At 45.4% G+C, this 12,500-nt stretch overlaps 1 pseudogene across 1 annotated transcript in view; it reads left to right on the top strand.

Annotated features, from left to right (window-relative positions):
* LOC311237216 (GDNF family receptor alpha-2-like) overlaps positions 1–12,500 on the top strand; it is a 183,003-nt pseudogene that overhangs the window by 169,770 nt on the left and 733 nt on the right. Inside the window, exons 5-7 of the transcript XR_014621087.1 lie at positions 5,711–5,820; positions 8,303–8,442; positions 10,357–10,541. The product of XR_014621087.1 is annotated as a GDNF family receptor alpha-2-like (transcript). The remainder of the gene's footprint in view (positions 1–5,710; positions 5,821–8,302; positions 8,443–10,356; positions 10,542–12,500) is intronic.

Genomic DNA, 12,500 nt, shown 5'->3' with positions numbered 1-12,500 from the left:
AATTCGAGAAAGTTATCATTCATCCATTTGTTTATTGCTGACAGGCAGTTGGTAATGGAGTTTATGGCTGTCGCATCATTTGGTTCAGCGGATATGTACAATTGTGTATCATCCGCATAGCTGTGGAAATCTATACCATATACTCTATGATGATGTCGCTGAGCGGTAGCATATAGAGAGAAAAGAGTAATGGACCTAAACAGCTGCCTTTTGCAACCCCATAGCAGCGTTCCTGTTTCTCTGATGTATGGTCTCCTACATTAACATAAAACATCCTTCCTCTGATATGTTTTGATCCAGTTCAACACACAGCCAAAGAAACCAATACGCTTTTCAAGTCGATTCATTAGGATGTTGTGAATTGTGATCAATAGTATCAAAAGCTGCACTGGGATCTAATAGGATAAGGATGGAGATTTAATTTGCATCAGAGTTGAGTCTGAGGTCACTACTTTGAGAGCAGTCTCCGTACTGTGGTATCTTCTGAAACCTGATGAAAGACTTCTAAGATGTTGTTTTCTTTATCCTCTTAACAGGCGGGCAGAAAAGTGGCAATTTATTTTACTTGAACTTGAGGACTGCATACTTTTTTTGCAAAGCTTAGCTTTATACTTTATACTTATAGCACATGCATGAACCTGGGCCCCGTTCCCCGTACCTGGATAACTGAGTTAGCCGGATAACTTTCGGTGAAGTCTGACTTAAGCCGGACTTTCCCATTCCCCGAAGCTGGATTGTCTAAATCACCATGACAACAGATCAAAAAGTTTGAGCCTGGTCGAGAGCAGGGTTTAAGTTCAAGTTAGCCGGATGAACCATAGCCACGCCCCCGCAAAGAAGTGACAGCCCGTTTCCTGAAATTATTCCCACAGTCTACGATCTGCATTATACCATTCTGAATTACGTTTTTGTGCTCCATTCTTCCAGAGGGGGCTTTTGAAATGTAAAATAGACCCGAAATGCTGATACTAAATTCACTTTGTCCTAAATAATGCACGTTATATTATACCGTGGCGCTCGCTCGGTGCAATGTACACATTATGTGGTTATTTTAACAACGCGCAGCATTGCAAATGTGAATCCCGCGGGGATATCCTTAATGATTGAAACCTATCGCTCGTTTGGCTCTGATTCCTTTCATATTCTCCGCTGTGGATGAGGAGCGAGGAAGGAGAGGAGCGCCTGGATTTTTGTTTCATTCAAGCATAAAATTGAAGTGTCTATGCGTGGATTGTGGATTTTGTGTGATATTGTAACTGGGATTAAAATGTCTGATGAGATGCGCTGTTTGACGGATTTGAGAAATTGAATGAGCCGTTGACGTCACATTAATGAATGAGAATAAAGAGATAAAACTTCATTCAAAATAAAGAATATTCTAAACACGGGTCTCTCGTTCATTAATGTATAAACAATGAATTTATCCGATCTGGCACAGTGGCGCAGCGGTAGTGCACAATCCTGCCAACCGGGCGACCGGTGTTTGAAACCCCGTGTCGACCGGTGTTTGAAACCCCGTGTTTCCAATATAATTTTTTGGAATATAATATTAATGATTATACGCAGAAGTAGCCTAGTTTTAAGTTAAAATATTATAAATCTACATGCATTGATGATGTCATTCTTTATATAGCTCTCAACGTGCACCAAATTGAATTATTCCTACATTGCAAAAAGAAGGAAAAGACTAGGAGAAGTGGGATTCGAACCCGGGCCGCCTGTGTGAAAGTCAAAAGCAGACACCGTTACACCACAGTGTAGATAAGTAAAAGATCCACCATACATCAATCAATGGGTAAGAGAGCCGTGTCCTTATTCCGTATAACAGTTTAACTAATTATTTTCGCTAGCAAGATCTCATTTGATTATCCATTCCATAAACCTACTGCCAGCAGGCAAGTTTAAAGAAATATAATCTGATTGATTGGGGTAATGAGGGACTTAAAATTAGCCTATAGATAACGCATTTAACTTGTCGGCGAGGCTATTGAGCCGTAATGCAATCTGTTAATAAAGTTTTAAATCAATTAATCAATCAATGCCGTTAAAAGATCAGGATCTCTGCTATCGATACGTGATGGCTTTTCAACTGAAGCGGCCGCGCGCACTTATCCTGGGTCTCAAGTCTGGTTCTAGTTAACGAGACTGAATCCACCTTCGAGGAACATGAAAATCCCGGCTTCGAACATCGGGTTAACTGAAGCTGGATAATGGCCCTCTTGATCGACTTAGTTGAACCAGGTACGGGGAATAGGGCCCTGGTCTCTTTTGAAAGATAACATTAGAAGTTACTAATGCAAAAAAATCACTTTTCGGGCTAATGAAATAGAGTAACAGGTTTGAACATGAGTTGAACTTGAACTTGTGTACTCACGTTTTTCTTTAGTGGTTGCAAGATTCCATATTTCATTATTCCAGCATAGAGCTATGAGCTGGTAACCACTGTGGTTCCACTTCTTTGAAGTTAAGACAACTAATACAGTCTGGAGGGACAGTGTATGTCGTCATCTTGCCTTATTTCTCCAGTCTCTTCAGGCGGCTAGGCTAAACTAAACTAGGCTAAACTGAAGCTAAGCCAGGCTACGCTAGTCACGTAGCTGGTGATGGTGGGCCTCGTTGTCCTTCGCTGGTCGGGGTCACAACCGGGGTCTCTAGGGTACTGTCTCTTTATGAAATATCCTCGCCTTCAGCAGTGCAATCCTCTCTCCAGGTGCCGACAGCCGTCTTGGCTCGGAGACACACTGTGTGTGTTTAGCTGATAAGACGGAGACTCCCTCGTCTCCCTTCATCTCCCTAGTCCTCCCACAGAGAGGATCCTGCTATGCTAGTCCTTTTGACGATGCACTGCGGTCATTAAATCAGAATAATGTAGATTCACAGTTCTAGAGAAGTACCATAGGAACTGGAAGTTAACATACTGACTATTTTGAGTTGAAAGGGTTATAATTAATCATTAATTTTAACGTTAAGGTAGCAAAAAAGCAGCCGACAGCAAGAAAGCAGAAAGTATGTTACTGTCTTGTTGTGTAGCTCTGATATCACTGTGTTGTTGTGTAGATCTGATATTAGTGTGTTGTTGTTGTGTAGGTCTGATATTAGTGTGTTGTTGTTGTGTAGATCTGATATTACTGTGTTGTTGTGTAGGTCTGATATCACTGTGTTGTTGTGTAGATCTGATATTAGTGTGTTGTTGTGTAGGTCTGATATTAGTGTGTTGTTGTTGTGTAGGTCTGATATGACTGTGTTGTTGTGTAGGTCTGATATTAGTGTGTTGTTGTTGTGTAGGTCTGATATGACTGTGTTGTTGTGTAGGTCTGATATGACTGTGTTGTTGTGTAGGTCTGATATTACTGTGTTGTTGTGTAGATCTGATATCACTGTGTTGTTGTGTAGGTCTGATATTAGTGTGTTGTTGTTGTGTAGATCTGATATTAGTGTGTTGTTGTGTAGGTCTGATATTAGTGTTTTGTTGTGTAGATCTGATATTAGTGTGTTGTTGTTGTTGTGTAGATCTGATATTAGTGTGTTGTTGTGTAGGTCTGATATTAGTGTGTTGTTGTGTAGATCTGGGCCCTATTCCCCGTACCTGGTTCAACTAAGTCGATCAAAAGTCCCATTATCCAGATTCAATTAACCCGATGTTTGAATCCGGGATGTTCCTGTTCCTCGAAGGTGGATTCAGTCTTGTTCATTTGAACCAGACTTGAGACTCAGGATAATTGCGAGCGGCCGCCTCAGCTGAAAAGACAGCAGGTGTCGATCGCAGAAATCCTGATCTTCTAACGGCATTGATTGATTGATTGATTTAAAACTTTATTAACAGATTGCAGAATGGGTACAATGCAGTACGGCTCAATAGCCTCGCCGACAAGTTAAATGCATAATCTATAGGCTAATTTTAAGTCCCTCATTACCCCAATCAATCAGATTATATTTCTTTAAACGTGCCTGCTGGCAGTAGGCTTATGGAATTAATAATCAAATGAGATATTGCTAGCGAAAATAAGCCCAAATAGTATATCTAATTGATACAAATTATATTATGAGGATATCTGTACTGTATGTGCTTAGGTATTATGTACTATATAAATACATGGTTTGCAAAGAGAGGCTTGGAGGGAGGCTTGCAGTTACACTATTAATTAGGTTTTAATCTGTTTCGGACCTAATCCATACATGCATTGAATTGATTACCCTTTGGTTTATACCAGTGACACCTCATGTTCATCATCAGATAACAGTGCTTGAAAAGATAAATGCATTTTCTCAAATTAATTCATCAAAAACGTCAAAGGCTCATTCAATTTATCAAGTCACGTCACGTCATCAAATCCATCAAACAGCGCATCTCCTCATATATTTCAATCCCAGTTACAATATCACAATAACGTGTGACACTGTCACAGTGACAGTGATACAATTAAATACTCCACAGATTCAGATTCCTCATAATTCATATCCACAATCCGCGCATAGACGCTTGAATGAAACGCATCCGGGTGCTCCGTTAAGCAAATACACAGCGAAGAATATTATATATACTAATCAGAGCCAAACACCCGATAGGTTTCATTCATTAAAATATCCCTGCGGGATTCACATTTGCAATGATCCGTTTAGTCCGTTATTAAAATAACTGTGTATGTTGCGAGCGCCGTATCCGTATAAATATGATGTGCATTATATAGGACAAAGTCAATTCATAGGCTGAATATGATTTATTATCAGCATTTTAGGTAGGCCTATTATTTTACATTTCAAACGAAGCACAAAAACATAATTCAGAATGGCATAATGGGATCTAGACTGTGAGAAATATTTCAGGAAGCGAGCTGGCATTTCTTTGCGGGGGCGTGGCCATGGTTCATCCAGCTAACTGAACTTAACCCTGCCCTCGACCAGGTTCAAACTTTCTGATCTGTTACCATGGCGATTTAGAAAATCCGACGTCGGGGAATGGAAATGTCTGGCTTAAGTCAAGCTATGCTGAAAATGATCCGGCTAACTCAGTTAGCCAGGTACGGGGAACGGGGCCCGGATATTAGTGTGTTGTTGTTGTGTAGCTCTGATATTAGTGTGTTGTTGTTGTGTAGCTCTGATATTAGTGTGTTGTTGTTGTGTAGATCTGATATTACTGTGTTGTTGTGTAGATCTGATATTAGTGTGTTGTTGTTGTGTAGGTCTGATATTAGTGTGTTGTTGTTGTTGTTGTTGTTGTGTAGGTCTGATATTAGTGTGTTGTTTTTGTGTAGGTCTGATATTACTGTGTTGTTGTTGTTGTTGTTGTTGTTGTTGTTGTTGTTGTTGTTATTGTTGTTGTTGTTGTTGTTGTTGTTGTTGTTGTTGTGTAGGTCTGATATTACTGTGTTGTTGTTGTGTAGGTCTGATATTACTGTGTTGTTGTTGTTGTTGTTGTTGTTGTTGTGTAGGTCTGATATTACTGTGTTGTTGTGTAGGTCTGATATTAGTATGTTGTTGTTGTTGTTGTTGTTGTTGTTGTTGTTGTTGTTGTTGTTGTTGTTGTTGTTGTTGTGTAGGTCTGATATTAGTGTGTTGTTGTTGTTGTTGTGTAGGTCTGATATTAGTGTGTTGTTGTTGTTGTTGTGTAGGTCTGATATCACTGTGTTTCTTCTTGTGTAGATCTGATATTAGTGTGTTGTTGTTGTTGTTGTGTAGATCTGATATCACTGTGTTGTGTGTTGTTGTGCAGGTCGAGGCTGGCTGATTTCCATATGAATTGTCAGATGACACCTCACACGGTCACCAGCTGCCCGCATGACAACTACCATGGCTGCCTCATGGCATACGTCGGCCTCATTGGTAAGTTGAACACGTCAGTTATGACATTGGGGCTAATTGTGGGTTTCATTCCAAAAAGCTACAGTATGTAATTCAGTTAGGATATTCAGCTGGGCTCACCCCCTGCTGTGCATTGACCCCTAATAGTCATTCTGTTGTTTGCATAACTGGACAGTTAGTCAGGACAAGAAACACATGTCTATGTCATGTCCATTGCTCAATATTTCACATGCAATATTTATGACATAATTATGCATACTTATGCAATGACTTTTCATATTGTCTAGTGTTACAGTAATATAGGTGAGAGTATATATATATTATATACAGTGGTTATGTTTTATTTGAACCCTTTCACTACCACACTACCAAAGGGTTAACCCTTTCACTGCGGCGATACAGACAAAGGGTTAACCCTTTCACAACCACACTACAGAAGGTTAACCCTTGCACTACCACACTTAAACCGTCTGTAGTGTGGTAGCGAAAGGTTAACCTTCTGTAGTTTGGTAGTGAAAGGGTTAATGTCTTGAATAATTTTCTAGGTTTATAACTGAATGAACTGTAAGGAGCTGTATGAAACTATCCTATCTGACGCGCAGGCAACACACAGCTGAAACTACGTCTCAGAATATGTCTTAATAAGGCGTCAGTAAGCCGCTTGACGGATGAGCCTGTTGTTTTCTAATCCGCGCTAAGTTAAATACAGTGTTTCCTCGGTTCAAATGTCCTGGTGAATTATCAGTTGATTAGACCAACAGACCGCCAGTCTCTCGCTACAGAACCTACCACTGGAAATCACACAAGTCATTATTACTTTAGTAAATTGCAAAAATCCTCCTTCCGCTCTTTTTTCCATTTATCAACTTCCTTCCTCATTCTCATTGCCCTGACTCCATTATTCCTCCTCTTCCTCCAAATCCTCCTCCTCATCCTCCTCCTCTTCTTCTTCCTTCTTCTTTCTTCTTCTTTTCTTCCTCTTCTTTCTTCTTTCTCTTCCTCTTCTTCCTCTTCTTCTTCGTGTTCATCTTCCTCTTCTATCTTCTTCTTCCTCTCTTCTTCTTCCTCTTTCTTCTCTCCTCCTCCTCCTCCTCCTCCTCCTCCTCCTCCTCCTCCTCCTCTCTAACTCCTCTCTTATCCTCCACCTCCTCCACCTCCCTCCACTCAACTCCTCCTCCTCAATCCTCATCCTCATCCTCCTCTCTCCTCCTCCTCTCTCTCCTCATCCTCCTCTCTCCTCCTCATCTCCTCCTCCTCATCTCTCCTCCTCATCTCTCTCCTCATCCTCCTCATCCTCCTCTATCCTCCTCCTCTCTCTTCTCCTCCTCATCTCTATCCTCCTCCTCCTCATCCTCCTCTCTCTCCTCCTCCTCCTCCTATCATTCCCCTCCTCCTCCCCCCCTCCTCCTCCTCCTCCTCCTCATCATCCTCTTCATCTCCCATCCTCCTCTCTATCCTCCTCCTCCTCCTCCTCCTCGCTATCCTACTCTCTCTTCTCCTCCTCCTCCTCTCTCTCTCACCTCCTCCTCTTTCTCTCCTCCTCCTCTCTCTCTCCTCTCTCTCCTCCTCCTCCTCTCCTCATCCTCCTATCTCTCCTCCTCCTCTCTCTCCTCCTCCCCTCCTCCTCCTCCTCCTCCTCCCCCTCCCCCTCCTCCTCCTCCTCTCTCTCATCCTCCGCCTCCTCCTCCTCCTCTCTCTCCTCCTCCTCTCTCCTCCTCCTCCTCCTCATCCCCTCTTCCTCCTCCTCTCTCTCCTCCTCCTCCTTCTCCTCCTCCTCCCCCTTGTCCTCCTCCTCTCTCTCCTCCTCCTCCTCCTCCTCTCTCTCCTCCTCCTCCTCCCCCCCTCTTCCTCCTCCTCCTCATCTTCCTCCTCTCTCTCCTCCTGCTCCTCTCTTTCCTCATCCTCCTCTCTCTCCCCCCATCCTGCTCATCCTTCTCTCTCTCCTCCTCTCTCTCCTCATATCTCTCCTCCTCCTCCTCCCCTCTCTCTTCTCCTCCTCCTCTCTTCTCTCCTCCTCCTCTCTCTCTCCTCCTCCTCATCTCTCTCCTCTCTCTCCTCCTCCTCTCCTCATCCTCCTCTATCTCCTCCTCCTCTCTCTCCTCCTCCTCCTCCTCCTCCTCATCCTCTCTCTCCTCCTCCTCCTCCCCTATCCCCCGTCCTCCTCCTCTTCCTCCTCTTCTCTCTCCTCATCCTCCTCCTTCTCCTCTCTCTCCCCTCTCCTCCTCCTCCTCCTCCTCCTCCTCCTCCTCATCCTCCTCCTCCTCTCATCTCTCTCATCCTCTCTCTTTCCTCCTCCTCTCTCCTCCTTCTCCTCCTCCTCCTCCTCCTCCTCCTCCTCCTCCCTTCCTCCTCTCTCTCCTCCTCCTCCTCCTCCTCCTCCTCCTCCTCCTCCTCCTCCTCCTCCTCCTCCTCCTCCTCCTCCTCTCTCTCCCCCCCTCCTCCTCCCCCTCCTCCTCCTCTCTCTCCTCCTCCTCTCTCTCCTCCTCCTCTCTCTCGGCTGCAGGCTCGGATGTGACCCCTAACTACAGTGACAGCAGTCCTCCAACATCACCATTGGCCTCTGGTGCACCTGCAGAGGAACCGGAAACCAGGAGCAGGAGTGTGACGCCTTCCACCGAGACTTCACACACAACACCTGCCTCAGTGAGTGGAGACCTGCGGGGGGGGGGGGGGGTGTTATATGGTACAGTATGTGTGTTTGCACAAGTGAAAGTGTGTATTAGGAGTGTGTGTGTGTACATGTGTATAGCCTACTGTTGGTGATACTGTTGATGGAGTACAGTGTGACGTGTGTGTGTGTGTGTGTGTGTGTGTGTGTGTTTCAAGTTTCAAGTTTCTTTAATAGTTGTCATACAGAAGTACAGAATACTTTTGTACAAAATGCTTCTTACTGTTGCGCTCCAGAGACTGTGCATGACAAGATAAGTATGAAATAAAAACATAGTAAAAATTAGAAGAAAAAAAAGAGGTCACAGTGTTCAGTTTAGACATATGTACAATGTTCGTAGACGTAGTTACCATACAATATACAATACTGTGCAGTGTACTAATATACAATACTATATAGTGCAAGGCATAAATGGACGAGGTGCAGTTTAGGTACAATTCACAGTAGGTGTACGAGTTGTAGTGCAAATCCTTTATCAATAAATATAAAGTGTAAGTGTGTTTGTGTGATCTAAAGTGTGGAGAGTGGGTGCTGCAGTGTGTTGTTTGTTTGAGTGAGTGTGTGTGTGCGTGTGGGTGTGTGTGCTGTGTGCATTTGATGGTTGTTGCATAGTGATTATTGTTCGTTTAGCGATTATTGTTCGTTTAGCAGCCTGATGCCTGGGGATAGAAGCTCCTTCTGAGTCTTTCTGTGCTCGCCATAAGACTCCGGTATCGCTTGCCTGACGGCAGCAGTTCAAAGAGGCAGTTGTTCGGGTGGCTCGAGTCCTTAATAATTCTCTTAGCCTTCCCCTTGCACCGCTTGTTGTAAATGTTCTGGAGGGTGGGAAGCCCCCCTCTATGTGTGTGTGTGTGTGTGTGTGTGTGTGTGTGTGTGTGTGTGTGTGTGTGTGTGTATGTGTGTGTGTGTGTGTGTGTGTGTGTGTGTGTGTGTGTGTGTGTGTGTGCGTGCGTGCGTGCGTGTGTGTGTGTGTGCTCAGAAAAAAAAATCAGAGCGAGAGATAGAGAGACGGGTTGAGGAGGGAAGTGGAGAGAGGTGAAGAAAGAGAGAGAGAATACATGCAGGTCCCAAGGTGTTCTCTTTAAATAACACTGACCTAGCTACACTATCACTTCCTCTACCCCTCAGTTCCTTCATTACTGTCTGTAGTGTGGTAGTGAAGGGGGTTAACCTTCTATACTGTGTGGTTGTGAAAGGGTTAACCATTCTTCCTGCGGCTGTGAAAGGGTTTAACCTTCTGTAGTGTGTGGTAGTGAAAGGGTTACTCACTTATCTGCTCCCCCCCCTCTCTTCAGGACTCTCTCTCTCTCTCTCTCTCTCTCTCTCTCTCTCTCTCTCTCTCTCTCTCTCTCTCTCTCTCTCTCTCTCTCTGTCTTTCTCTCTCTCTCTCTCCCTCTCTCTCTCTCTCTCTCACACACACACACACACTATGGTCTCTCATGTGCTTTGTGACTGTCCATCTCTCCCATGCTGATTTCTGCTTTCTCCCTCCCTCCCCCCTCCCTCCCTCCCTCCCTCCCTCCCTCCCTCCCTCCCTCCCTCCCTCCCTCCCTCCCTCCCTCCCCTCTTTCTCTCTTCTTCCCCCCCTCCCCTCCCTCCCCTATCCCCACCCGTCCCCTCCCCTCCCTCCTCCCTCCATCATTCCCTCCCTCTCTCCTCTCTTTCTCTCCCTCCCTCCCCCCTACCTCCCTGCCCCTGTCACTCCCTCTCTCCCTCCCTCCCTCCTACCTCTCTCCCTCCCTCCCTCCCTCCCTCCCTCCCTCCCTCCCTCCCTCCCTCCATCCCTCTTTCGCAACCTCCCTCCCTCCCTCCCTCCCTCCCTCCCTCCCTCCCTCCCTCCCTCCCTCCCTCCCTCCCTCCCTCCCTCCCTCCCTCCCCTCTCTGAACAGAGAGTGCCATCCAGGCGTTTGGCTACGGCTCAGAAGGAGGGATCGTTCCAGTTACAGAGCCACCAGTCACGTTTCCCCCCCACGCCCAACCGCCAATCATGTCCAAGCCCGCCCCCTCTCTCCATGGCAACGCCATCAAGCCTATTGACAGCGCTTGTGTGTTCTCCACCTGTGCTAACCTACAGGTCAGTGGCTCTCTCTATCTATGTATGTGTGTGTGTGTGTGTGTGTGTGTGTGTGTGTGTGTGTGTGTGTGTGTGTGTGTGTGTGTGTGTGTGTGTGTGTGTGTGTGTGTGTGTGTGTGTGTCCACTATGCTCAAAATATATATAAAAAAATTAGGAATGTCTGATATTATCGGCATTAGAATGTGATATCGGAAATTATTATAATTTTTTTTTACACATTTATTTAACCTCTATTTACCCAGGCAAGCAAGTAAGAACAAATTCTGATTTTATTTATTGTCAAAAGTATGCATAATGTTGTGTTAATTCACGACAACAGATATTTAATGTTAATCACCTAAATTATTCAGTTTTTTGGGGGGGGAAACCCTGCATATATCGGTATCGGTTGATATCGGTTGATATTGGTATCGGAAATGAAGAGTTGGACAATATCGGTATATCGGTATCGGTAAAAAAAAACAATATCGAACATCCCTAAAAAAATCTTTAAAAATAACAATGCAGTGTATTAAAGCCTACAATACGACACACACCAGGGGTGTTTACTGACTGTGAGCGACAAAGCGACAGGTAATTGGTCATGGAGGTAGCTGCCACCTGTCAGAGCTCCGGGTATGTAAGCTTACACTTGACTGTAAAACGATTTCATCACGAAAAAACAACCAAAAAACTAAACATGTGAAATACGTTTAATGTTAATGACCTTCAGTCCAGGAGTGCTGAAGCAACACAGTGAAGCTGGCCACGCTTGATGTCTCTGTTGCCCCCAAAGTCTCCCAGGCTACAAGGATCGGTAGAACATAGCAAACGGGCATCGTTACTGCTTAGAGGATGACTTTTGAGAACCCCTTCGCAAAGTGGTCTGTATGTATAAGATAATATAAGCTATCCGGCTGTCATAGCAGGGGAGGTACAGGTATGGGCAGGGTAAAATTCCCAATCAGGTCTCTGAAATCAAGGCCACCTTATCACCCCGTCTCCCCCCCGCTCTCCGTCTCCTGAGCCTTTCAGCCATTGTGTAGTGTGATGTGTGCCTGGTGCCAGTGTATGGCAGCCATTGAGTCTGCATAGCCCAATTTCGTATTTCCAATTCTTCCCTCCCCTGTCTTGAACGTTGCTAGACTATGCCTCCCACTGGTCGGCTGTAGTGAGGATAGAAGCCTTGCATCACGTGTCCCCTCCGGTACACGAGGAGGCAGCCTGTCGAATCTTTTCACCGCAGCAGCTCGAACTCTCAGCGGCGAGAAGTAACGCGTGGGAGGCTCACGCTGCCCCCGATACTTCCTGTTTCTGCTGTACAGGCGTCACCCAACCGACCTGTAGGAGTCGCTGTCCACAACGTCCAATCCCCATCCACCGGCTTTCCCACCCTCTAACACTTGCCAATTGTGTTAGTATGACGGCCGGCCAAGCCGGTAGCAACGCCGAGAGCTGCATCTCCTGCGTTAGTGGCGAGCGCCTTGCCCACTGTGCCAATCAGCCGCCCTGCATCAGTTATATTATATGTTACGATAAATATAGGCAATACAGAATTTGAATATGAATATATACTATGAGGAACAGTAGAAGTAAACAGTATACACAAGGTGCAATATACATGAGGTATCATAACTGGCATGATATACGTTATAGTCCGTGCAGGTTTTGGTGGTTTAAGAGTCAGACACACTTAGTGGTCAGACATTCCTATTAGTTCTCAAGTTCTGCCACCGTTAGTTCTCCAGCTGTTGGCAGCAGTCCCTGCCCACGGTTGTGGAGCCTGATGGCCACCGGCACGAAGGACTGGCCGGGGCGCTTAGTGGTGTGCCGGGGGGGGGGGTATGAGTCTGTGGCTCGCTGAGCATGCTCCTCATAGAGGGGGTGGGAAGGGTTCTCCAGGATAGCGGCCAGCTTCCTTCTCATCCTCCTCTCTGCCACCACCTCTAGTTTGACCAGCTCGACTCCCACCACAGAGC

The sequence above is a fragment of the Notolepis coatsorum genome (assembly GCF_963971535.1).
Source record: "Notolepis coatsorum genome assembly, chromosome: 11".
NCBI classification, from domain to species: Eukaryota; Metazoa; Chordata; class Actinopteri; order Aulopiformes; family Paralepididae; genus Notolepis; species Notolepis coatsorum.
The sequence above is the reverse complement of the archived record's forward strand: the minus strand, read 5'-3'. Positions and strand labels throughout refer to the sequence as shown.